Here is a 27,497-nt window from a genome sequence, read left to right on the forward strand (position 1 = left end):
TAAAAATGTGAGAGTGAATCAGTGAACACTCTATGCAAATCATGTGGCTACATATACAGTTCTTTAGTTAGATATCATAGACCAGACGCCCCTTTGAGAGCATGGGATTAGGAGAATGAAACGCAATGCTTTACCTGAGATCCCTTTGAGCCACAGGGTTTTTCGGTTGAAGGCAGATTGGTTTTTGGATGAAACAAGCACACATTTACTATCAGGCAGGAATCCAGTAGTGGTGATAAAAAAAGGATCTCTCTCTGCCTCTCTCCACAGGTGTACTATATCCTGTATCCTATATACTATATCCTGCTACTGCTGTATTTCATTATCTATAGCAGAGGTTACTGTTAGTGTTATAAATTACACTGGTTCAACCGGGTTGAACAGTGTGGCGACAATGGATTGAGAGAATGACAGAATGTGGCAATTACCACAGAGTAAGGGACACAACTAGCTTTGTAAGCATGGTGGCTACCACCTGCTCCTTCTTATTGAGTTTGTTAGGCTTAGTTGACCTATTAAACTCTAACGCTGACCACGTGGTTCTCCTGAAGCCACCGGACTCACAACCCTCTCTATTTCTCTCTCGCACACACACACACACACACACACACACACACACACACACACACACACACACACACACACACACACACACACACACGCCCAGGTGGTGTGGTAAGTACCACACCATGCTCTCTGGTCTCCCGGGTGCAATTGGTAACGTGAGCTGCCTGTTAGTATAACTGAGTTATGCCAAAAGCCTTCTTGCCTCGGAAACAAATTGGAACGACGCCCAATACACACTTTGTCAAAGCTCTCGATACTAGCTGACACGATGATAGATATATTGAAATTCCGCTCTGCTTTCAAAGTCACTTTCGAGGGTCTTCAGGGTGCATATCCCAACGAGAGGGTGGTAGAAAGTGGGCCAGTCCAACCGGGTGAATCATGCAGCCAGGATGTGTCTCCTAACTGTCACTTTAGGATATGCCAGCCTCGCCTCTTCGTGGATTGTATCAACCAAATGAAACTTGAAACTGGTTGGTTGATGTAAGTAGCACAAATATTCCCGATATGTGTCATTGTTGATGTTCCATTAATAATGTTATGAATGTAATGTTGTGATTCTGTTTTATGTTCCGGATTCAGCTTTTTGTTGTTTTTGTTGTTGTTTTGCTTCCAATGTCAAGGTAGACTCTCTTTTTCTCACTCAAGTCTCATTAATGGCATTTCATGTAACAATAATAGTTTGGTGGCAACAATATTGCCATAAAACATCTCTAGATTGGATAGGCATTTTTGGAGCTGTGGCAGCAGGGGAAAAAAAAGTAACTACTAGATGTGGTTCTGTCTCATCAGCAATTGACCCAACAACGCCCTCCATTGGCTCGGCGGCGCACTGAAGCGACGGAGCACATTCCACGGTAACTCGCGCCTCCTGTTCACATGGAGGAGGCTGGAGCTGCTCCCACTCTGCTGGAACCCGAGCTGCATTCCTCCTCATTCACACGCAGGGCAGCCGCCGAAGCGAGCACGACTACTCCGTGACGAGAGTGGAAATGTCTCCAAGTTTTGGAATTTAAACCATGGCAAGGAGGATATCTATTCAACGAATCACTTAAAGCTGTGAGTATCACCTCGATTTGGGTTACAAGTTTCCATCGGAGGTGAAATGTGGAGGGTTGCGGATAAAACATACGAGTGTTTTTTCCTTCCTCCGTGTTGCGAGTTTGCGTTCGTCTTCTTCTGCTCGTCTCGCCGAAAGCTATTCTGTACCGCTGGCGCTGGGTGTATGGTCGGCGATCCGCGAGTTTGAAGCGGTCGACTGCAAACATAGCATTGGACAAGGCTTTCCTTAAACCACTCAAGTGGATTTAATTCTTCAATGCAGCAATCTGTGTTCATTTTGGTCCGACCAGTGTCTCTGTAAATCAGCACCGAGAACCCCAGAGTGACCAGCACACAAGTCCGATTGATCAACCACAAAACTCCGATATTTAGACTCGCTGGCTACAACGTGCTTTGCTTTATGCTTTATAATAGTAGCCAGGGTGTTCCTCAGCAAAACCTTGATCCATACTACAGACCATTGATTATTATTCTGTCAACAATTTGCAGAACACGCTACGTTTCACCTACCAACTAGTTGTAGGCTAATCCCTAAAGAGGGATCGCGGTTTTATTGAGCTCTGTTCCTGCCCTTATGGCCTGTTTTTAAAATAGGTTACCACAAAGAATAACATCCACTTGGTTTCTAGGTGGTTTGGAGTGCGTAATGCTGTTGCATGGCTCAGAGAAGGAATGTCACCACCATACATAATTATAGGTTTTCACAGACTGACAGTGACTGTGTCGCCGGGAAAATCATCCCTGTGTGGCACTGGGAAGCACGCGTTTATTTAGATGAGATTCGTTGCATGCCTGTTCGCTTTTAATGGCCCAGGCTATATACTTTGGTCTGTATTAATCTCTAAATGGACATATGGGAGGAGTGTTGTATTTCTCGAGGGGACGTGGTGGTGGGGCTGCTTTGTAAAAAAAAAAAAATCGATTACCCAATTAGCTTTAAAATAATTAGAAATTGTGTTGGTGCTGTGAAAAGAGCGTTAATCTGCTAACGAATGAGAGGCAATTTGTAAGCTTTGTTACATTCGACAGCAATTGAATTCCGTATTGAGCTCCGATAGAGTGTTGCGAGCTGTGGGTGTGTGTTGGGTGTGCATCAGCTATCGGAAATGCTCCTATTCCCTTTTTTCTTGGATTCTCAGCAGTTGTATTATTTTAAATGGAACATGGAATAACAATCAGGGCCAGCCCGATCTATACACCGGCTAATTTAGTTTCAATTCAAAGCCTGTAGCCTGCCTACCCCTTTTCATGAATCTCATTAATCCTATGCATAATTTTAACCAGTTGTTATGTGGTGTGTCGTTGCGATTTGACCCCGATTTTACCACTATGCTGTCAAGGAGCGGCGTCTCACTGACAACTACATAAAACAACTTTTCATATGCAAATTAGGCGCCATATCCAGCGTGACGTCAATGTTAGTTTAAAAGGCGGCAGTAGGTGGATGTCCGAAGCTGATCATTCATCCAGCAATGATGGTGACTGACAAACACACCGCGCAACGACATGCTCTTCCACCTCTTAGGATCTGATACAGGCTAGGGACCACTGCAATTCATCACAGCGCGGTCGACATGGCATACATTCGCAGTGTGATTGCCTAAAAATGTAATTGGACGGGGCATTGTTCCTGTTATATTACGAGTGGTCTCCTCTCTTCATAAACGAACAATACAAAAAGAACATCGACCTATTTTTCAGCGTGATAATTAAACAAATCGCTTTGGAAATTGCATTTGGGTGTGGTGGAGCCGTCTTAAATTCTTCTATTAAACCATCAATGGAATCAGTGATTTAAATGGATTTAGAAAATCTGTCTCTTATAGTAGGTACTTGAAACGTGACAAAATACCCTACGAAGAAATAAATTCCATTGGCCAGTGAGAGGTTATACAGTCTACTAAGTATTTCTCTGAAGTTTGAGATGCATATTTTCTGGGTGTAGCCACTCCTGAAGACAGTCGACGAATGAGGACCCTGCTAATATGCCTATCCCTATGTGCATTTAAAGTTTCTAAACATATTGTGCTGCATTTGGTTGACCAATGGCTTTCTTAATATTCACTACGTGATCATTGCATGCATTATGCCTATCTAACGGGAATTCAAATGTTCAAAGTAACTGCTTTGGTTTCTGTTTTGCCCTATTGATAATCAGCTCATTATTCAAACAACAAAGACTTGATAAGGCAGACTTTAAAACATGATAAGGCAGTTGATTGATAAACTCATAACTTGATAGAGTGTGTCTGATGTGAGTTTACATGTTTATCCGGCAGCTTGTTCCACCTACTGTATATCTAATCTATTACTGACTAGCCAACGTGATGGAGAGCACTGTGATCACACCATCAATCAATCAATCGATACAATTTCATTTTTGGCACCTTTCTGGTTATTATGGTTATTTTGCTTCTGCTTCGTCTACGACCTTGTATGGAATTTCACATGAAAGCTATCAGTCGAGCCAGAAAATTACAAGCAGTTTCCCCGGCAATCTCCTCCAATTATGATAGAAATCTCCCCACAATAGACCGGCCAAGTCATGCGTTTTCTCTTGTCTGGTTGGGCTCATTTTAGACCATGCCACGGAGGCCAGTCCTATGATGTCCAAAGTTAGGAATCCAAGCTGACATGTGCACTTTGCACCCCTCTGGCTTTGCCTTTGTCACTCTGGACAGCCGACCCCAACCCCCAGACCGGCTTCCACCCCTCTCCCCATCACAGCATTCCTCTACACTTCCTTTTTTGGCGAGTGGCGCGGTGAAGTCGGTGTCTAATTAGAATGCAAATGGGCCACAACGCGCAAATGGCTTTTCACACGTGAGAATTGATTCCCAGTGTAGCACCAGGATAACTCGGCTCAACGCTAGCACCCCTCTAAACGTCCACTTAGCCGCATATTGCCCAAATAGGGGAAGAGCTGGAAGTAGCTGTGTAAATCGCATATTGTATCCATGAGGGGACGTGCTGAACCTGAGCACAAAGCCAATGCTGCTCTGTGCTATTGGAATGGAGTGGCTGTATAGGTGAATACAATAGATTGCGGTTTCGGAGTGCAATTCTTTAGGTGTGTGTGTGTGATTATACGATTATACTTGGCAAATCATAACTCCTCTTCCAGTTTTCCTGGACTGTCAGACATTTTATACGAATGTGACAACCTCATCCGTAGGTCTCTCTCTCTCTCTCTCTCTCTCTCTCTCTCTCTCTCTCTCTCTCTCTCTCTCTCTCTCTCTCTCTCTCTCTCTCTCTCTCTCTCTCTCTCTCTCTCTCTCTCTCTCTCTCTCTCTCTCTCCTCTCTCTCTCTCTCTCTCTCTCTCTCTCTCTCTCTCTCTCTCTCTCTCTCTCTCTTCCCCCCCCCCCCATTTCCATTTCCTCCACAGCCCTTACCCTAACCTGCCAATCAAGATGGCCTGGGTTTTCTCTCAGTCTTTTGGTCTATTCCTCTCTCCCCGTCAGTCCTATACCACGGTTTACCTCCCCCCATTCAGGTGGCAGTTTTCTAGCTAGCATCTTCCCTTTCTGTTGCTATGCTTTCCTCTCATTCTTCTCCTACTCTCTCTCTTCCTCCTACTCTTTCTTTCCCTACTCTCTTCCCCCTCCTTCAATGTCCCCCACCCCACACACACACACACACACACACACACACACACACACACACACACACACACACACACACCATCTCAGAGCTAGCTGTGGTATGGTTGGGTGAATGTGGTCCCTCTATCACCACCCCCTGAGTTTGTGTTGAGAGGAGGGAATGAGAGAACCCTGGTCCCTGGTGGCATCACACGCAATACCAGATCTGGTGTCTTGACCCATACATAGAGCGCCCATCCCTTAACCCACGCATGTGTGTGTGTGTGTGTGTATAGGGGGTTGCTTGCTAGCCTGGTGGGCATAGCAGCCGCTGGAACACAGCATCTGCTGCTGGCGTCTGGTAGCTGGCGGAGCCCCTCTCTTTATTACATGGGTTTTCATTTGTGTCAGTCTCACTAAGGAGGTTAGCGGAGCGCTGCTCGTTCCAGCCGCCTCGCTACTGGGGAACCTCCCCCCTCCCTCCCTCCCTCCCAACCCCCCGGACCCACCTGCACCGAGCATGCCGCCTGTCGCTTATCCTCTCTGTTTTTGGAACCCCTCTTTGGGTAAAATCCGTGTCCTAGCCCCCCTCCTCCTCACCAGAACCCCGGTTCCTCACCCTCCTGGTGTTTCCCCGTGGTTCCAACCTTCCCATTGGTTTCCCGCTCCGCTCCCTCCGTCTCTCTCTGAGCGGCAGTGTTTCCCCCAGGGTTGCCGTGGCGCCCTGAGGCGTGGAGTTATTCGCCGCTGCCGTGATATTGGAAATCACTAAATAGGGACCAGCATTAGGGCTTTACCTAAAGTCAGTCTCTCGTGTGTGTGTGTGTGTGTGTGTGTGTGTGTGTGTGTGTGTGTGTGTGTGTGTGTGTGTGTGTGTGTGTGTGTGTGTGTGTGTGTGTGTGTGTGTGTGTGTGTGTGTGTGTGTGTGTGTGTGTTCGCTCGCTCGCGGATGCCGCTTTTAATAGAAGTTATGCTCCTGACTGACTGCTCGTCCCCCGGTAAGGAGCTGGGAGCGACAGGCGGCGGCCACTGCTGTCGGAGCAGGACCGCTCGCTCGCACAGAAAAAGGTAACGCCCGGAGGGCGTGCGACCATCGAGAAACACTGGCCGCCGCGAAATAGGAGGTCAATTAAAGGCTGTGCTGAGCTGAGTGCCCAGGGCCGGGCGCTCCTGAAGGAGCAGGGATGTTGTTCCGACCGCGTCGCCGGTGGTTCCTCCCCTCGGCAGAACGTGTCGGGGAGTAGTTCTGAGGATCATGACATGGCCGCCTCGCTCCTGCTCGGCTGTCGTAAAAAGCCTTGACCTTTTGCTGAAATAATATCAACCCTCGGCCATCTGCGGCACAGCTCTGCTCTTCCATATCAGCAGGTTATGGAAGGCACAGAACGTAAGGCTTCTTACAGGAAATGGCTGTTTCTTTTGGAATACAGCCCAAGTTTCTCTCTCTCTCTCTCTCTCTCTCTCTCTCTCTCTCTCTCTCTCTCTCTCGCTTGCCGTGTCTGATGTGCTCATCCGAGTGAAATGACTGTTATGTATAATTAATTTTACCCCTCTCTCCCAGTGTATTTTTATCGCCCACTTTTACCATTCTTCAAAGGACCCCTCCCCCGCATTCGTCCTCCACAGTGCCTGCTGAAAGTGACAGCTGCTCTGGTATGGTTATGGGGGGGGTTGATGCATTTGAAGCAGGCACTAAAAAGGCTACTCACATCAAGACGACTCTGAATAGGAGAACAAAAATCATTTCCTTTTTGCCCTGACACTATCAAAAACCTGCCTGCTAATCTGGCTGCAAATTGAAAAAAAATGCCATCTCTCCCCCCCACCCAACATCACCACCACCATCTCGAATGTGGCCCGTGCGTCGTGTTTGTACATGAAGGACCGCTTTGTTCAAAAGGCATGTTGAGGAGTTTAGTGGGAATGTAAAGCAGCATGCACAGAATGATTTAAGTAAGGCAAAAACAACAAATTGTATTTCATCCCCCCCTCACTCTGTTTACACAATACTAGACAATACTATGGTTTTGGTAGAGTGGGCGGGGTAACAAGGGCCTTGTCTCCTTGTAAAGTTGAAATGGAAATCTTTCATTATTAATTTGAACCATGAAGAAGACGACCACTGACATCACATCCTCCGTCCCCAGTGGTCGTGTTGGGTTTGGGGTCTGGTCGTACAACACCACAGATCCCCCAATCTGCCTCCATACATTTAGTTGCACTTTTCTTTTTCTTAACCCTGGCACTCACGCCGACTAACATCCACCCACAAACCCTTCAGCCAATGGCCTCAGCCTGCTCGTGTCTGTGTTTGAGGTCATTGGCTGCAGGGTTTGTGGCCCAGTGTGTGTGTGTGTGTGTGTGTGTGGGAGAGAGCTCCTGCCTGGCATGGCAAGACTCTTATCAGCATTCTAATCCTCTCCTGCCTGCGATCTCGCCACTCGACACTGACTCAGACAGGGCAGATTAGGGCCCTGTGAATCATGCCGAGGGGAATGTGGGGCACCCAGACTCAGAAAAAACAACCAAATCTCCTCCTTTCTGTTCCTAAACCCGTGGACAAGGGCTGGGGGGGAGGGGGAGGGAGGGATATCGATCACTTCTCCCAAGTCACTGGGTCATTCCTGTAAGACATGATATCGTGTTTTTATGGACACTCAGGCGTACCTGATATGTAAAGAAATGTATTTAGGATTAGGATAGTACGGAGAAAGACTAATTTCTGGCTAATTCTGTCATCACCAAAATGTGTTTTCTACTATTATTAAAAACAAAAAAACACGTTACATTACATTTGCGTCGGGAAGGTAGGCAGACGGCACAACGGAGACCCAATTGAAACGATCCCTCCTGACACATCTCGCCAACTTCTCTCTTTTAAAGGTCACAATCTGTCAGCTTGGTCGCCTTCTCAAGAAGCGAGCCGTGTAGGTTAAAAGACGACAAGCGCTATTGAATTCCCTCACAAACCATTATGTCCCTCCAGAAACCCTGGAGCCAGGCAACTTTGCCTTTACATCCACCCGGTATGTCACCTCCATGACAACCTCCTACTGTATGGGCTGGTGCAGGGTGGCTGATGGTGCGGATGCTGATGCAGTCACAGTTTAGATGAGAGGGCCTACTGGTTGTGTAATGTGCTCTCTGGAGACTGCAGTCTGCCTCTTTAGGCCTGTGTGTGTGTGTGTGTGTGTGTGTGCCTGCGTGTATTTGCATTGAGATAAGCAGTGCATTGTGGGATTGTGTATTCGTCGATATGCAAGCCGTGTAAACTGCTGCAGAATGATACTGCTCGGGACGGGATACAATCTACGGCTTAAAGTGTGTGTGTGTGTGCATTGGGATACTTGTATTAAATGCCTTGTTACAGACTGCGGGGTGAGATGAAATGGGGAGGAGTTAACCCCGGCATTTGTTGTGATAAATGTTAATGGTGCAGCGTTATCTAATTGGGCACCTCCAGCTCCTCCTCCTCCTCCTCCTCCTCCTCCTCCTCCTCCTCCTCCTCCTCCTCCATGTATACCTTGCTCCTGCCTTACATCACCCTCCAACCTCAGCCCTCTGCACTGCAGTCCCGCTTCCACCGCCTCCTCCAGCACCACCACCACCCCCACCACCACCGGCCATAGTCTCTGTTATATTAACCATGGGATATCTTAAATAACTCACACAGCCTGCATTCCTCTGCCCCTGTAAATAAGACTAATAGAAGGCGGGCCTTTTGAAGAGGGCCACTTGGCCTGAGAAAGGCATGGCCGCGGGATAGCCCATCAATCATCAAGCTAGCTAGCGGACTTGTCTGGCCCATGCATCGTGGCCATCATCAGAGCGGGGCTAGCCACCTCCACTCCCCCTGATCTCCCCCCCCCCCCCGTTAGCGGAAGGAAGGGAGGCTAATTTCAAACAGGTCAATGGTGTGGTGTTGCCCCCTAAGGCACTCCAAAGGAGAGGTAGAGGGAGTGTTATGCATGTGTGTGTGTCTATGTCTGTCATAGGTCACAGGGTACCGTGCCATGCTCTTGTAATGTGTTCAGCTGCATACTTTCCCAACAGATGTTGTCTTGATTAACCACAGAGGTCTTCGTAGTTCACATTGCAGACTGTTGCATTTTTGTTCTGTATTAGATATCGACACTTGTTAATGGGGGTTCAGCTGTGTGTGAGCATGAGCAGGAAGGCGTGATGCGGGAAAACACCACTCAGTCCCTTTTTGTTTTTCCCTTTTTTACCTCAAAGTATGAGCCAGTATGAGCACTTAGTCCTCAAAAAAACAACAACGCAATCCTACTTCAGCAGCATGAGGGAGGGTAGATTTTGAGTAGCTTTCTCCCTAATTCACCATGGAGTGCATCCAAGCCCCTCACCTCTCCACACTAAACTCTTAGTGGCCACTTTCCTTGCGGCAGCTGTGAGGCTCATTCTGGGCCCGGCTTAGAAACAACTAAACGCTGTTTGACTTCATTGGAAACTGCAGCTTTGGCTGCGGAATCTGCCGGGTCACCGTTGCCAAACAGAACGCCCGCAAAACCAGCATCGAAAGGGAGATAAAGTTAAAATAATGGCCTAAAGGCCAACATTACACTACAAAACCCCCAAGATCAACCTGCCGCCCGTTGGCCCAGGGTCTTTAAGCTGAGTCATAAATAACGTTGTTGGGAGGTGAGGTTCAGAGGCCTAGTGGTATCTGCTCCACCTCTCTGTGAGTTGGGCTTCACAAAGAAACTCCCGACCTGTCCGTTGGCAGGGACACAGCGGTGGAGGTACAGACAGTTCTGCGCCTCCTACCAACGCCCCCTCCTCCTCCATCCACTCTTATTCCGTCTCCCTCCAAATCACCTTCTCCCTGCCTTTGTGCTCCTCTTAAAGGGTTAAAGAGAGCGAGAGAGAGAGGGAGGGAGGGAGGGAGGGATGGGGGGGGGGGGGGTCATGAGGAGTGGTCCCCCCCCCCCTGCTGTTCCTAGCCTCTATTGTTCATGGCCATTGTTGAGCCGGGCAGCGTGTCGAACCGCCGACACACGTACACAGACTCTTCCCCTTCCACCGTCGGACCCCACAGCGTCCCGGCGGTCTTCTCCCTTCCTCGCCGGCAAGCATCCAAAGCGGGGAAAGGGGGACTGTTATGACGGGCAGAATTATGCTACCAACTGCCCAGTTCAACCTGCAACCCACCACTGGCCCAGTCCCTGCGGAGCTCGAGCTGAGGCTTCACCTCTGCAGGGCTGAACGTGGCGTCCACAGGAGTTTCAAGAAGCTCCCTGTGCTTGTTTGTGTTTGTGGGTTCGTGTGCATTTCCTCCCCTCAGCGGAAACATGTGGTCTGGGACCATAAACACTAACCACCACCACCCCCCCCCCCCCCCCATCCCCCCTCCCCACCTCTACCTCTCTCGTCCTCCCTGGGCCCATCTAGTTAAGAGCAGCATGGTGTGCAGAACGGTGGTGGTGAGTTCCTGGCCTAATTATTTTGCCAGACCTGGTCTACCCCTGTACTAAAACAGATCCTTTTTACCCCGAGGGGAGTTGGTGGGCTTTTAGGTCTCCTCTCCTCTCCCCCGGGGAGAAGAGGCAGCCAGGGACCGGGGGAGGAGGAGCACTGGGGGTTATTGCCCTCCTGGCCCCCAGACAATGCAGGAACACTGTGGGGTGGGGAGGTTTATAAGAGGGGGGGGGGGTGGGGGGGCACTTCTTGGATTGGATAAGGAGGCACTGAGATTGGGGGGAGAAGAAGGGAGGGGGTGGAATGGAATGGGGGGGGGGGGGGTCAAAGGTTACACTGATCCCTCTTGAAAGGTTGGGGTGGGGGCTGTGACGGTCGGGTTATATTGGCAGGAACCATTTGTTGGTTTCTTGAGATGGGTGGTTGGTGGGGGGTGGGGGAGAGGAGCTTTTGAGTGGGTGTGGGTTGGAGCCTCACATTGCTGTCCCATGATTGCTCCAGTTGTGCCAGGTCACCTCTGAACCCCTTGCGCTGACCTCCGCCAGGAGCTTTTTTCCCAGAAGCCGAGGCACTGACGACTAATCAGAGGGTAACCAGGCGAGCTGTGTGTTGTTCTAGCACTTGTCCTAGTTTTAAGTTGGGTCCTCATCTCCTCTTCTATATCTTGGAGGAGGTGGTAGATTGTGTGTCTAATTGAACAGGGGTGGGGCTGCATACACACAGCTCAGCAGGTGGCCATCATGAGGGAATGCAGGGGCTCGGTCATGTCATTCAACTGTTGCCAGGTCAACGTATTCACCACTGGAATTGGGGGGTGAAAGTTGGGGCTGTGATGGGTGTGATGTGCTGATGCGTGGCGGATGGGAGGAGCCATTCCCTCTCCTTGCCTCCCCTTCCTTTCCTACCGTTCCATTTTCTTTATTATTTCACTGGACCCGTCCTGTTCGCCAAGTACTGCAGAAGAATGTGGCCGTTCTGGTTTAGCGGTCAGCCTCACCATTGTTGTTACCTGTGTGTGACCTCATTTAGCCCTTAAGATCAGGATGTCATGGCTCTTGGCAGGCCACTGAGCCAACTCCCCCCCTCCCCCACTGCCCCCCACTGAAAGCAAACAATGGTATTGTCCAACTGAAATTTCTTCTTTCAACACAAACACAGTGTAAGACAAACAACAACAGCCATACATGTAGGCCCTAAAATGGCACCATAATTGCCCCACATCTGCCGCTGCTCTACCCAGGTACACACAAACAACCGTAACAAGAAATCCATGACTGTGTAGATGTTTAATTTGTATCCCTTCAAAGAGGCCCACCTCATTCCACCCGTCAGTGGCGGCAGCAGCAGCGGCAGACTTGGCCGGGGCTCAGACACATTCTGAGCAGCACATCTCCCCAGTCTGCCCGTAGCCTGAGCTCCATAAAAGCTCTGAGCTCTTTTTTTTCTTTTCTTTTTTTTTCCTTTTGTAAAAAGGGAGGGAAACGCGAAATCTCAACAAAACGACGACAGAGCCTCTTCCTTTGCCAGGATCGACGGGGAGAGGCAGAGGAAGAGACGTTTGGAAGGGAGGAAGGAAGGAAGGAAGGGAGGGTGGTGTTGTGCTTGGCAAGTTAACGTTAAGCTAGCTCAGAACAGGGCTAACCGCGCCTCACGCATGACAACGATGTTGCCGAGCGTTGAGCCCCGTTTTTACGAGTAGAGAGGGGCCGTCCCATGACGGGAGCCAGGGTGAGGAAAGATGGAGGTGTAGGGGTGGTGGGGGGGGGGGGACTTCAGAGAAGAAGGACTACATAAAAGTAGACCAGAAGCTGAGTCAAACTCAAAGGGAAGGACTGAGCGGCAACGTCGGAGCAGCTGCCCACGCTCGCACCGCCACCCAGCCCACCGCACAGTCGTTTATGACTCTTCTTTTATTTGGAATCCAAGCAGATGTTGTGGAGAGCGGGGGAGGGGTCGCTGCGGTTTTATTGGACATGAAGCCGGGGTTTCGGGGAAGGAAATGAAAGCTGGCCCCTTTCCTCCTGATTGGTGATTTGTCCTCGGTGTTGATGCCTCCTGGGTCGAAGAGACCGCGACTCCTCCAACCTCTCATTTCCGGTTCGTACCCGACAGCGTGCTGGCCTCCTGATCTGGTAATATCCCCGGCCGAAGTGCCCTTGGGCAAGGCGTTTAACCTCCGGTAGCAGAGTACCGTTTAGCGGCGGCAACAGCACTTCATAAAGGGCAATACATTCGCGCTGGTTAAACTTTTTCCCTCGCAGCCTTCTACACTCAAACACTTGTCCTTGAGAAGCACTTTGAAAGAGAAAAAAAAAGCGTCTTCTACCTGCTTAGTCATTCGGGGCATGTCCGGAGAAATGGTTGGCAGCTAAATCCTTTTAATTGTTCATTTTGTAAATTCAGTAATTCAGTGGCCGGGTGATTCGGTTCTTTGCCTATTTTAATTAGCTTAGTGCCAAGCCTGTCCTTTTGTGGCGGTTCTGTCGGACAAGGCCACGGCGTGCCAGCTGCGTTGGCTGCCACTGCCCGCCCTGCACTCTGCTTTGAGGGTGCTGCGGCGGCGGCGTGCATATAGAGGGGCTCTTTTTGTCCCTCTTTTCTCTTGACTTTTTCTCTCGCCACTCATCACATCTGCTGTCATCAGTGGGGAGAGAGAGAGATCCCACTCTGCTTAGTGTCTCATGTTCTCGCTCTCTCGCTCTCTCTCTTGCTCTCTCTCTCGCTCTCGTCCGCCCGCGCTGTTTCTCCTGTCCTTGATCACTTTGCCTTTCCGCTGGTCTCGCCCTCTTGCTCTCTCTCGCCTCGCTCTCTCTGGCGTCCTTGATCGGTTTGCCTTTCTGCCTCTTTTCTCGCCCTCTTTACCTCTCTGTCTCGCTCTCACCCTCTCTACTTTTCCCTCTGCCGCTCTCTCACCCTCTCACTCATGGTGAAGGGGACGTGATGAAAATGGCTGCTTAATCATGCAGAGAGGTCAACCAATCACGGAGCCCGGGCGTGTGATTTTAAGGGCCTTTTTAGATAGCACAGCGAGCAGAGGAGGAGAACGAGAGGGAGTGAGTCAGTGAGAGGGATGGACGGCAAATGTGTGAGCTGTATGCCCCCCCCCCCCCATTATCTGCCACCCCTCCGTCAGTTGTTCTGCGTCGACGCAGAACGTGGCCAACACACGCGCACACGCACACACGCCGAGCCTCTCCAATTTACACACCTCATCAACAGATCTGTGGAGCCACAGCTCCCTCCTGATAATGTCAGCATGTTGCTCATGTCCTGTAAATGGAGCACACACACACACACACACACACACAGACACAGACACAGACACGGTCTGCAGGCAAGGCAGTTCCCACCTGAATGTCAATAGGAGAGTGACGGATGTATATGAGGAAGGGAAGGGCAAGGAGAGACCTCTCCACTCTCTCTGTTTCCTGTGCTCTCTCTCCCTCCCTCTCTCCTGCTGTCCCCCCGCCCTGCAGCCTCCCATTGCTCTGTCCCTCCCTCTCCTTCCGTGTTGACTGACAGCCCCTCCACCTTGTTAGCTGGTCAACACAGCTTCATATTTGATGCATAACCCATCCGGATTTGGAGGAGATTTTGACTTGGCTCACATGCTAATGAAACTTCCGACGTGTGGATCAATTGACATTCATGTGAGCCGTCGGATGGATTCACGGTAGCCTTCCAATGCACGCTCCAATATGCGGGAGGACGGCTTGTCTGCGGAAGTAGAAGAAGATGATGTCTATGTATAAAAATGAAACAACCCACATGAGAATCGCGGGCTATTATTTAAAAGCTCATCCAAAGAAAATGTCCTCCGGCCAATTCCGGCATTCTCTGGAACATGTTGATTCTGTTTTCCTCCTTGTAATGTAACACAAAATGGCCGAGTCATTTCCTATTGGAGCGTATAATCAGAGGGTCCGTGGGTGTCGGAGGAGGACGTACACGCGTGGTTCATTGCATTAGGATTCAGTATAACGGGAGATGTAACACTGTACTCCCTGCCTGCCGTGCTGTTTCCCAAAGTGTGTGTGTGTGTGTGTGTGTGTGTGTGTGTGTGTGTGTGTGTGTGTGTGTGTGTGTGTGTGTGTGTGTGTGTGTGTGTGTGTGTGTGTGTGTGTGTGTGTGTGTGTGTTGAGTACTTCTATTAAATAGCCTCTTGTCTGTTCTCTTCATTGCTCTCTCTCCCTCATTCTGTCTCTCTCTTTAGTTCCCTCTCACAGCCTCCCCAGCGCTCTGACCTTGTGTGGGCGCATGCTGATGAGCGCAGAGTGGATGCACTCGTCGAGCGCTCGTGTGCGTGTGAGTGTGAGTGTGTGTGTGTGTGTGTTGTGTATTATGCGATTGTTGTGTAAATGCGGTGGGCCGCTAATTGACTGTCGGGCACGCCGCCTCTCCTTCAGCGGCTGAACCCTGCCCTCCAGCCGGTCCCGCGGGTCCTGCCAAGGGAATAGTCCGACCCCGCTCCGCCCCCCCTCAGTCCCGCAGAAACGCTCCGGGGAGCCGCCCTGGCACCGTGCCCAATTGAGGATGGGCACTCTGTTGCCCCCTCCCTCCTCCCCATCTCTTGTCTGTCTGGCCGCCTAGCTTACTGTGAGGCTGGCCTCATGATTCGTTCCACAGCACTTCCTCTTGACAGAACATCACGCTCCTCCTTTTGAAGCTCTTTTGATGCGGCAGGTTTTTCCCGAACAGATAGCACTCCTTCTGATGGCATATCAAATGTTGTCCCATATCGGCGGAATGAACATGAGCTTTATTATTTGGCAGATCCCGTTTGATTTATGAGAAAAAAACGGCAACAAAATAAACCTGCCCCCGGGTTTTCAAACTAACATGGCCAATTTTAAACATTGGCTCTTGCCAAAATTCAACACTTCACTCTCCAAACACTAGAGAGTCGGCTCAAACATAGGCCTTCCGCCAAAACAATAGCATGTAGCAGTTGGTGCATTCATATTAGCGTTTTTAAGCAAGCTTGTATTAGCCGACGGTGGCTATTGGCCATTATTTCTGACACGCACAAGAATTTTTTCAAAACTTGACAAAATTCACAATAAAATGGTTGGTTTCATGAGCAAAGTTTGGGGTCTTACTGGATAGCTTATTTTTCAAGCGCTTTGTTTTTCTTTCGCAGTCCTCTTCTCTCTATTTACACTCATCTTATGGTGTGTTGACAGTTGAAGTAATCCAACTGTGTAGAATTAGGATCCCAGGGCCGGCTATAGCCCCTTCTCAACAGGCCTTCTGGTGCAAGCAGTAGTGTGGTTCATAGAATATAAACCAGGCGCGTTGTTTGAAATAACCCGGGATAACACCACAGCTTAGGAGATACACGGCTAAGTATGTACACCACTGTCGGGGGATATTCTGCGATTACATTAAGCAACATGCATTCAAAACTGTGTTCACACTTTTAGGAAAAAATGCTGCCTTGTATATTGCCTCGCCCGCTCCTGAATTTTCTCACACAAACAGACACACACTTTTACACTCTTATCTACACAGTTGACTGCTGACTCACATCCAACACAAACACAGCGTATGACTTCCTGTGGTCGCGTTGTCCCAGGTCAGTTTATTGTTGGGCTGAGGTAAACATTACCCAGCGCAGAGGGGAGGAAATGACAAACAATAAAGTGACAAACTGACACTCTCCTTCAGCACTTTGTTTAGACTGGATGTGTGTGTGTGTGTGTGTGTGTGTGTGTGTGTGTGTGTGTGTGTGTGTGTGTGTGTGTGTGTGTGTGTGTGTGTGTGTGTGTGTGTGTGTGTGTGTGTGTGTGTGTGTGTGTGTGTGTGTGTGTGTGTGTGTGTGTGTGTGTGTGTGTGTGTGTGTGTGCGCGCGCGCGCGCCATGCAGCCACCGAAACTATTAGAGAATAAAGCAAACCAGTATGCTAGAGAATGACCCGCTGTGTGAAGATGGCTGCCTGCCAGTTCCTTTCCCTCCTACTTCAGAAAGCATCTGCATGCTGGCAGCCACCATATTCACTTTTTGCTGTTGTTCAGAACTGACGAGGATGTAGGAGGCATCACCAAGACACCAACAGTTAATTGAAGGATTCCTTTCTTTGCTATCGGTATTTTCAACTTCAGGTGTGGTTTTTAATTTGTCTTTTTTCAAAGTCTGATAGAATAATTGGTCATGCTTCTTAGCGCAGTGAGGGTCCGTATCTTCAGGGATTCTCTGGCACACGATAAGAGGTCTGCTCCACAACAAAGAGGCAGAAACAAGGATTTGACACCATGGCGCTCTACGCATGCACCTTTTGAAAACAACAAGGACGGATTACCTATCCAGCTAAATAGCTTAGGCTCAGGCACAGCCTCTCAGCCTCCATACACATCTCGCTTTGTCTCTAACATTAGCATTTCCCAAATATTACCCACGCTCCAGTTAAAACCCCCAGTGTGTAGGATGTCTGAGCCCGCGACTAGACATCCTTTTTTAGCTCTTGTTTGATTCAGGTTATTTTTTTGTGTACATATTTTTTGTTTTTTTACACTGCATGGTCAGACTGCAGTTTTGAGCTACTTTAAGTGCTCGCCCAATAGAAAAACTTTGATTTCCCCGGGTGGCTGCACGGAGCGATTCACCGGGAGAGATAGAAAGATAGAGAGGCAGGGGAAGGCGAACGATTGATTCACAGCAGAGGTGTTGTGGATGGTTTTATAAGTCGCTCAACATTAAAAGCAAACGTATTTCCTGTTGTGATGCTGCGGCAATCCTCACCTCTGCTCCGCCAAAGCAATCCACTGGCAATATGGCTTATTAAATTATATTGACTGTGTTGGAAAAACCGAGGGAGGGGTATGGCCCGTGGGTGCAGAGGGGGGGTAGCCTAAAGTGAACGAATGGGCGGAGAGAGAGAGAGAGAGGAATGAGAAAAAGGACGAGAGAAGGAAGAAAGATCCACAGAGATGAGAAATGGAAAAGTACAGGGGAAAAAAAGTTAAGGGAGGAGGAAAGAAACGGTTGGTGCCGGTGAGCAGGGAAGAGGTGAGCTAGCTCGCTCCTAGCTTCACTGCTAGAATTGCATCCAGGCAGTTTCAAGTCTGAGTCAGCAGGTGGTGAACCGGGACCCTTGTCTATGGTGTTGCCCCCCCCAGGCACGCCGGTAAAATACGTGTATACACGCACACACACACACAGACACACAGACACACACAGAGGGAAGAGAGACCTAGACAGAGTGTCAGAGCTGTCGCCCTGTCTCTCTTTCTCTCTCTCCCCAGCCACGCAGCCCTAGCCTGTGCTACAGCAGTCGCGCGGCCGACCGCGGCTAATTAGTAGCTGCCGCTGCTGCATGGCCTTCCTCGGCAGCACTGTGCTAAGCCCCGGCCGCGCTCCTCTGTGGGCTGTGACTGAGCCTGCTGGAACTTCACTCTGTAACTCATGGTCTGTGTTTGTGTTTTTTTTCGTTGGTGCCAGCGTTCTTTGTTTGTGTGGGGCGGATCTGCAGATGTTGCAGGTGGAACAGGAAGCGTCTGATCTTCGCTTTGTGTTTGCGCAGTGGCGGTGGCGGCGGCTCTCTGCTCTCTAAACCTCCTCCACTGTCCTCCTTTGTTGAGCTTTTGTATCTCCTTCATCCCCTCGTCTCTTTGAGAGGAAAATTATAACACGCACACACCTTACCGTATTATAGTACCATTCAAAATCAGCGTTTCTAATAACAGAAACAAATGGTGCCTGGGTGACCTCTTTCCCATCAATAATGAGCGATTATTATACATATAATAATCTACAATATACGTTATACAATAATTATGTCTCGCAATTATAGCAAGACATGATGACAGCTGAGACGCACAATGGGAGCCCAGGCTGCAAATGGCCCTCATGTTTGCTTCCTTCCTCGTGTTCTGGGAGCGCCATTAGGCAAACGTGTTAGTGAGTTCTCTGCCATAGAACATCAGAATCAGATTACATTTGTATTGTTGAGGTGTGCGTGTGTGTGTGGGGATGGGGGGACGGACGGACGGACATTTTGTAACTTTCCAGCCCTCTTGAGGAAGGCTAGCCTGGTGACACACGGTGGTGAAGGTGGTGGTTGCGAGTGGTTAGTACCCCCTCAGTGTGTCGCCCCGAAAACGCTTTTCCCTGAAGACCTTACCACCACCCATCGCCCCCTCCTCCCGCTGAAACCGCCACCAGTACAACCACATAGCTGGAATAGCGCAGCCACCGCGAGCCACCTCCGCGAGAAGCCCGCTAATCAAATCCACATTACAACAGGCATGGGAGAGGGGGAGAGAGAGAGAGAGAGAGAGAGAGAAAGAGAGAAAGGGCGAGCGGGAGCAAAGTCCTAGCTCAGCACAGGAAACACACACACACAGCTGGAGAACAGACGGTGAATAAAACGTAACTATACCCACATGCCTGCTTTTACACACACACACACACACACACACACACACACACACACACACACACACACACACACACACACACACACACACACACACACACACACACACACACACACACACACACACACACACACACACACACACCGCATACATCCAGAAGCCATAGGCGGTAGTGGTAGCCCAATAACCCGCGATGACGTCCTGGTTGCCCCCTGGCCTTGGGGCAGGATCTGGGCCACTTAGCCTCACGCTTGCTGGACATAGCACCCCAAGCGCTACCTGTCCGGCATGGCGATACTTTGCCTGACGAGTGACTCACAAATGTGTTGTGAACGCCCCCCCCCCCCCCCCCCCTGTGGGCGGGAGGGAGAAGTCGTACGTTAACCCAGATGGTAAATGTAAGCGCCATATATTTGGCCAGGTTCTACGCTAGCTTTTAAAGAGCTTTGTGAGTCGAAAGAGCTTTACGACTCGGTGAGCGTTGTTTAAACAAATGATTGTAAGGATGATAATGGGAATGACATGGTATGCAAACACAGTGAAGTTAATCACCCGGTGTAGAAAGTTTGTGGTAGAATGTATCAACGCCCGCTGTGTACCTCGGGCAGTCCGATGGGGGAGGCAGCGCGTATGAATTATTTAACTCTGTTCTGCTCAACACCCTGAACCTTTTGCTTTAAATCCGCTACACCTGCCTTCACCTCCTCAATGTCCTCAATTTCCTCTCCTCTCCCTAGCAATTGGGTACTAGTCTCAGTCCAATACGAGGCTGGTCCCCACCAGTCATTCGCCGGCATCGTCTGTATCGCTCACTGCCATTCCTGGCAATTTTTCTCCCAACAAAACACTGGAATCTCTGAGAACCTCTGCACTGCATCCAGACAAAAGCCAGAAGGCACCTCTTTTTTTTAATAGTCACAGCACATCTATCAGGCCTCTCCCCAATTCACAACAATTAATGACCAGCTCCTTCCATCAAACCCTCCCCATAAAAGGAAAGTTAATCTGCATATGTGTTTGTGCTGTTTATTTGCTTTTTCAGAGGGGATTGGAGAAGCAATAATACTTTTCGGCTAGGAGGTCTCCAATGCAGTTCGTCTAAGAGTTTAATTTGCATTTTAGATGCTAATGTAGCCTTTTGGGTGAGCAGGAAGGGCTGTAGTGCGCCTTGGTTCTGTCTCATTGCTGTTATTCATTAGGCCCAGATAATTGCGGCGGCTGGTGCTTCGCACATTTACCGCCAGCAGTAATGGAACGGCACCATCCTGTCCACGGAAAGGTCAGGCCGCGCAGGGAATCGAGGGATGCCGCAAGACGCCAACCACCAGGAAAAATGTGTTTCTTTCTCGGGGAACGGAGCGTCTATTTTCCGAATGACTAGACGGATAGGAGTGGGGTCTCAACCCAGTGGCAGTTGAATCCAGTTAACACCTTTTTAGAATTGGACCCTTTTAAATGGGAGCAATTTGAATGAGGAGGGGGGGGATACGACAGTAGATCCTCTGATTCTTTCTGAGGACCGTCCCCCACCGTCCAAGTCGCAAAAGTATATCTGGTAACAAGGTTTTTTTTTTGTCACTGGAGGAAGTCTTGACCTTCTGCCCTCTTGATCAAATCACATGAGCTTTAACAAGCCGGGCCAGTGCATACAAGGCCTCCCCCGGCTCATCAAGGGAAGGTTCAGCACTCAGCTGACCCGCGGAAGGGATTGGGAGTGTATTGCGGCACCGCGATGCAGGCCAGCTTAGCAGGCCAATCCCATTATCAAGCAGTGCTTGTGAAATAATAGGTCACGGCTTTCTTGTAACCATGACTTATTAGGTATCTGGTTTTTAATGCTTCCGCTTCATACAACAGATTTTCTTTCAGCAAACTTGTTTGGCCGGGGGAACGAAAGGCCTCTCGAAGTTATATGACACGGAAATGAAGCGCAAGTCTCACAAACGTCAATCTAAAAGATGCGCCCACACTTTTTAGAGAAATGTCAGATTTAACCACCGCTTTAAACAAAGATTTAAACTTTGGGAGACTTTCACTCGCTTCTGCGGACAGATTTTTCCGTCTGTTTTTGTAATACCAGCGTAGCGGTGTCCAATTAAAATGCGCTACCCCCGGGAACTCGCAACACGAAGGATATTCCTGCTCTGTCATTTCGCAGCCTTGTTAGCAGCGGCATGTATTAAGTCCCACACAGGTGCAAAGTTTTAGCCCGTCTGAATCCATCTACATGGACGGTTAATGGCTGTCAAACATCCCCCCCGGCCGTATTTCCAGTCTGCTAGGAAAGTGACGCTGAGTGGTAAAAGCAGATGAGGAATATCGCTGGGATTACGAGCGGCATTGAACCCCGGAAGGCTCTGGACTCGTGGCAGGTCATTTGCCTGGCTAGCGTTTTTTGTGATATATTTACAAACCTGGCCGTGTTTGCCTGCTGAGAATGTGAAGGCCGGGGCCGGTGGGTGATGGAAAGAGGCTGGGCTGATTGTTTAGCAGCAGCCTGGAATAGCCAGGAGGAACAACTGCAGCAATGGGTTGTTGTATAGCTTTCCGTGAAGAGGTATAAAGTAGCGCCGTCTTGCTCCAGCCTTCTTTTGTTCTTAATACCTCTCTGCCGTTCAAGTGTTTTGTTTTTCTTCTGTATTGGGAGGATGATGTTGGAGCTCACAAATAATGTTGTCGGTGCGCTCGTCTGGCCGTTGTGTCTGTGCTGGTACACAGATTTTCCTACGCGGCTGCGGCTGACGCAAAGTTGGCAGACCCCAAGTTGTGGAATTTGATGTGTGGGTCTTTCTTTTGAGTGGAATCAAGCGAGCAGCGGTCCCCCTAAAGGCCTGAGTTATGTCTGCCTCCGCCCTCCGACCATGCGTTGTCCACCAGAACGCTCCGTGGTATTATGTTAAGTCAGAGCCCTTGATTTATCCAGTGGCCGACTACCCTCTTCTCTTTATGTCAATCATCCTCTCTCTCTCTATCTCTCTCTGTCTCTCTCTCTCTCACCACTCCCCAGCATGTCTCCTGTCCTTATCACTCCTCCGTGAACCCGTATCGTCCTATACGACCAGACTCTTTGTTATTCTTTCACTCGGTGTGTGTGTGTGTGTTTGCCCTCTGCTGCCGCTCCCTCCCTCAATCCTTCGGTTTGTCTGCGGTTTGTGCTTATGTCAACTAAACGTAGACTCCTGATCCTTTTGGGTGACAGATCCTTTTTTTACTCTGTTGTGTTCTTTCGTTTCCTTTTTCTTTTTTTACTCGCTTGTTGCAGGCGTTTTGTCTGGCATGGGAACACCCAATGTAAACCGAGAGTGACACAAAGAGAGAAACATACTCTCAGCTGTTTACTCTAGCTCTCGGGGTTATGATTCGCATGGCCCCGACACACCGAAGGGGCCGCCTGCCAGTAATGTGACCTAATGAACGCCAGCTCTCTGGATCGCCGCTTTGTCTTGCGCTCCAACCGCCTTCCTACCCCCCCCCCCCCTCCCCCGGTGCAGAGACACACAATAGGCTGCTGTTACTCATCCTACCGGCCCGACTGGTCGGCCCGACTGGTCGGCCCGGCTCTCGGCCCCTCCCATCGGGTCCGAGGGCCCACCTCCCTTGGCTGGAGCCGGGTAGAAAACACTGCCGTCTAGGAATGGAATGAACGTTTAATAGCTAGTGGATTAATAGTCTGCCGATGAGTCATTACGATAACCAAAATAAATCACGATTTCCAAGTGTATAATCATACTCGTAGTAGATTTCTGGGGCTGAGTAAAAGTTACAACACAGCCCCACCTGATGAACTTTGTGAATTGACTCTAAGGCAAAGCAGGCAAGTCCTGGATTCTCATGTGAATTGTTTTCTTTTATATTACAAAACGGAACAGAAAAAAGGTATTCTCTCTAGAGTAGAAGCTGCTCAAAGTGCACCTCGATGGCTGTGTGTGACAGATACCCAACTGCGCAGCCAGCACACGGTCAACTCTTAGCTCAACGTGTACTGCCGCTGCCACCGGTAATCTCCCCCCGCTCCACGTCGCGTTCCGCCTCGTTGGTAACCTGAAAAGGTATCTCCAACTGCTGCTTTCACCTTACCTTAACCCTCGCTCTCTCTCCATTACTCTGCCTCCCCATTACTATATCCCCCCTCTCATCACTTCTATCTGCCGCCTCTCTCTGTGTCTCTCTCGCTCTCGCTCTCGCTCTCGCTCTCGCTCTCGCTCTCTTGCTCTCGCTCTCCCCCCATACTTTTGTCTTCCTCATCCGCATGTCACTCGCTCACTTATGTTCCCTCTTTATGTCTCTCAACCCTGCTATAGAGGAGCAGCGAGGCGTGCGGGCCACACTTCACTGCAAATATCTGCTGACGAACTTGGGGAGTTCTCAAGGCCTATCTATTCTCTTGAGTGTCTTTCTCCCTATTTCTCTCTCCCTCTCTCCTCTGTATATCTTTCTTGCCTTCTCTCTCTCACGCGCATGCACAGACACGCGCCCATCGCACACGCACAGACACGCTCACGCACACGCGCAGACACGCTCACGCACACATACTCCATTTGGATAGTCACCAGCTTAAAACCTGGCCCCAGAGCGAGAAGTTTTGAGATAAAGCAAGCTTGTCTTTTGTTTCAGCTCCAGCTCACGCTGCCACTGAAGATAATTAACTTTGGCCTCGGTTGACTCAGCTGTAAGGGTGCTATTTAAGCAGGGACGACGTTCCTGCCCCACTGTGATTTCTAATGGGATGTAGTGTGGGTGTGGGTGTGTGTGTGTCCTCCAGTATTTTTATGGTGAGACTGGCCGAGGCGTTTGTATTTCTGGGCGGGATAAAGTTGAAGGGATGTAACTCGCACCTCAAATTAGAATTTATCATCCAATGGATTTATTTTTCTTGACACATGGACAAAGGAAGAGTAATCCCATTCTGCCACTTTTCTTGACCTTGAAGTACACAATAAAATGTCACCTTCCTCCCGTGATGTCAAAACGCCTGTCGACAAATAAACTATAGCCGGCCATATGTAATCAGAACTGCTAGGTGTGCTGATTAGTGTCTAAAATCAATCAATCGGAGTGGTGTGTGTGTGTGTGTGTGTGTGTGTGTGTGTGTGTGTGTGTGTGTGTGTGTGTGTGTGTGTGTGTGTGTGTGTGTGTGTGTGTGTGTGTGTGTGTGTGTGTGTTGATCATGTGGGGGAAGGAGCTGGCTTGTTGTTTCTCTGTCCTGTGAATCGTCAGGGCTGGGCTGCAGGCATACATTGGCTACAATGGCCGGTGACACAAGCCATATGGCGTTGTAACAGTATTTAGAGATCAGGCTAAAACCAGGCAAAGTATCTGCTGATTCGCTCGCGTGTGCTGTCCATCCGGACAGCGTACGTCCGGATGCAACATTATCTCTAATGGACAAAGATGGATGGCATGGCGTACAGAGTCCAGAGAACCAGACCACTGGCTTGTCCATCTGTGTGTGTGTGTGTGTGTGTGTGTAGAGCAGGTAGAGAGCTGGTCGTTTGTGCCTAATCAGGGCATGGGGCCAGGCCTATGAAGTACTTATGAAGGGAGGCAAAGGCGCCCGTCTCTGTGATCAATCTGCTCCAATCCACTGGCCCACAAAGGGTGACGAACAGCAAAGCCCTGATGTGCGGTCCGGCAGTTAGCGTGGAAGACATTAGTTGGGTGGAGGTTTTAAGTGCTCAAAGCTCTTTGTAGTGCAAAAGGCTTTGGATAGGGAGGCCGCGGGGAGCCCCCTTGAGATTCTCTGCAGAATTCATATCTGTCCGTTCTCACACTTCCCACTGAAAGGAGAATAATAAGCTGTGACCAGGCTCTCCATTTGAACCCCCCGCTTTATTTTTTTCCTCTCTCCATTTGACTTCTCCTTGTGGTTCCTGTCTCTCACCGACATGTCCTCTCTGTGCCCTGCCTTTGTGCCGTTCCTCCCACTGATCCTGAGGCGATACCAGGTCCATTGAGCCCACCACCACCCCCCCCCCCCCCCCCCCGCCCCCCCCCCCCGCCGTCATTAGCTTGCTCTTTAACCGCCGCGCAAACATCACAGACGCCTTTTGTGTTCAAACGGTGGTGATTCGATAAACACCCACACCCCTCCGCCCACACCACCACCACCAGTGCCAGCGTTGGCAAGGTGGCATTCTGTGCCTACGCCCACCTAGACATGTCACATGTACGATGAAAGGCTTATGTTGGCATCGAGGAAGACATTTTTTTTTAAACCTAACAACAAGGGCCCTGGTGACTTCCGACATTGCAATGGTTTTTTTGTTGCTTGAATCGTTGCATCCTATCCCGCCCCTCCTTTGTCCCTGGCCCCCACCTCAATAGTCCTCATTATTATCTCCAGCTTCATCCTGGTCCCCTTGAGAAGGGGGATTTATAATGCCAGACGGATGCTTTTCCTCCCTTTTACAAGAGCCAACGCTGTCCAACCAATGCTTTATTCCTCTTCATCTTCTTCTTCTTCTTCTTCTTCTTGCTCTGCTCAGCAGTCTGTTGGCATGGTTGGCTGCCCAATCTGTTCTTGGTGTTGGGGGTCTTCATAAGACAGGGAGGGAAGAGAAGGGTAGTACATGAGGACCCTGGGAAGGAAGCGAGGAGCCTGAGAAGGAAGCAAGGAGGCAGGGAAGGAAGGGTAGTAGAAGGCTCTAGTACTGTGTCTGGTATTGTACGGCAGTCGGCAGCATTCCTCCGCGGTGAACACAATGGGCGGAATATAATCAGACTTTATGATGGAATGTGCTGGCTTTGTTATGATGGAAGGAATACAGATGGGCGTACTGAATAAAGCCTTAAAACAAATCCATGACCTTTATGATTGTCTACAGTTTTATATATCGTACCCTCCCCTCCACACAGTATCCATTGTGAACGGTTTGTCGGCAATCCTGTATTGCTTTTACTCCCAGTCAAATCATCAATCATCAATTTCGATATTGCCAGGATCTGTTCTCAACTAAATTCCTACGTTACGGCCACATGTACAATTTGGCACCCTGTGCAAACTGCTGGAAACACCTCCAAATGTCGCTGAAAAACTCTGTTGCAGAGCCCCAGGAAGATCAGAGCTCTGCTGTTTGTTGTGACAGGCAGCACCTCTCTGGCGTTGGTTATTTGGGTTCTGCAGGCGTTGGCATGCAGTGACATGCTCGACTTGTGATTGCTGCCTTCAATGCATAGTTTAGTACCCACACACAGCTCTGCGCAAGGGGAAAGCGTGATATGTGGTTGGATAATTGAGGTTACTCCATAAAGAATCTGACAATTTCACTGACTTACGCCAACACTTACTCAATCTCACAGCCGCCTGCCAGAGGTCCTATTTCAGTTTTAGTCACAAGGGAGCAGGTTTATGTTTGTATTTAATTTCTGATATAATAATCACTGTATTGTGCTATATGACGTGGTCGTGTGGAATCCAGGGGGAAGTGAATAGAGTGATGCCTCTGAGACACGGACGCACACGCACGTGCGCACACGCACTGGGTCAATAGAAGCATGCTCATGCTAGCAATGACAACTCTACATTTCAACGTTGTGTTGACAACTGCATGTGGATGTCCGTGGTTGGATAGACAGCTAGCTGTGTGTGTGTCTGTGTGTCTGTGTGTCTGTGTGTATGTGCGAGAGACGCTCGGGTGTTCTGTGACCTACATATTAACTATCTATCCCACCTACACACACACGCACACACACACGCACACGCGCACGCACGCACGCACAGGATTTGTCAGGAAAAGGAAAGACTGTCCCGGCCGGCGTCGCGCTGTCAGGAGATTAAGACTAAACCACTAATCTGACGGCACCTGGCTCCGTGTCCGTTTTGAGTGTGTTTTCTTTTCATGCGTTTGTGAGTATGTTTGTGTGTGTGTGTGAGTGTGATTGTGTGCATATTTCTTTCGCTTCTTTGAAAACCCTGTCAGGTTTTATGGGGCGTACAGCACAACAGAGCCTCCAAGAAACAGGATGCAACAGAAGACCCATTCTTTGTTTACCTGGAGAAGCTAAAGGCCATTGGGCATGATGTCTGAAACGTTTGGACCACCGCGTTGGTCTGTCGCGTCCCACGGATCTCCTTCAAAACCATTGGATTTAACACTGATGTCAAAAGAGGCCTGTTGGTGTGAGAAAGGAATAGGTGTGTGTGTGTGTGTGTGTGTGTGTGTGTGTGTGTGCGTGCGCGTCAAAGGCCTGTTCATGCAGAAGCCGAGGGGGAGGGATGGATGGAAGTGGTGTGTCTGCTGCTGTTCGGGTGGGTCGGTAATGACAGCAGGAGGAGCTCTGGCGTGGAGCCCTCCTGGGGGGTTCGATCCCGGTCCTCAAGGCCAATGTATTTACTCTTTTCTGTGTCAGATCATTAGGAGTTTACCCGGCGTCAGCACATTGTTTACTATCTTGCCCCTCAGTGCTCTGTTTAAGACTTAATTTGAAACACGCTCTTTAAAACATCTGATGGACTCGCTGATCAGATATTTTGGC

The 27,497-nt window shown here is 49.6% G+C and overlaps 1 protein-coding gene across 3 annotated transcripts in view; it reads left to right on the forward strand.

Moving 5' to 3' along the window:
* The first annotated feature begins 1,496 nt into the window (after window positions 1–1,496).
* Window positions 1,497–27,497, forward strand: part of LOC130402559 (plexin-A1-like) — a 172,561-nt gene continuing 146,560 nt past the window's right edge. For 2 of the 3 annotated variants that reach the window (XM_056606771.1, XM_056606773.1), the window contains exon 1: window positions 1,497–1,626. The gene's annotated coding sequence lies outside the window, so the exon portion shown is untranslated. Of the gene's footprint in view, window positions 1,627–19,002; window positions 19,015–27,497 lie in introns of those variants that run through there. The other variant, XM_056606772.1, reaches the window with a different exon arrangement.

The sequence above is a fragment of the Gadus chalcogrammus genome, chromosome 13, assembly GCF_026213295.1.
Source record: "Gadus chalcogrammus isolate NIFS_2021 chromosome 13, NIFS_Gcha_1.0, whole genome shotgun sequence".
NCBI classification, from domain to species: Eukaryota; Metazoa; Chordata; class Actinopteri; order Gadiformes; family Gadidae; genus Gadus; species Gadus chalcogrammus.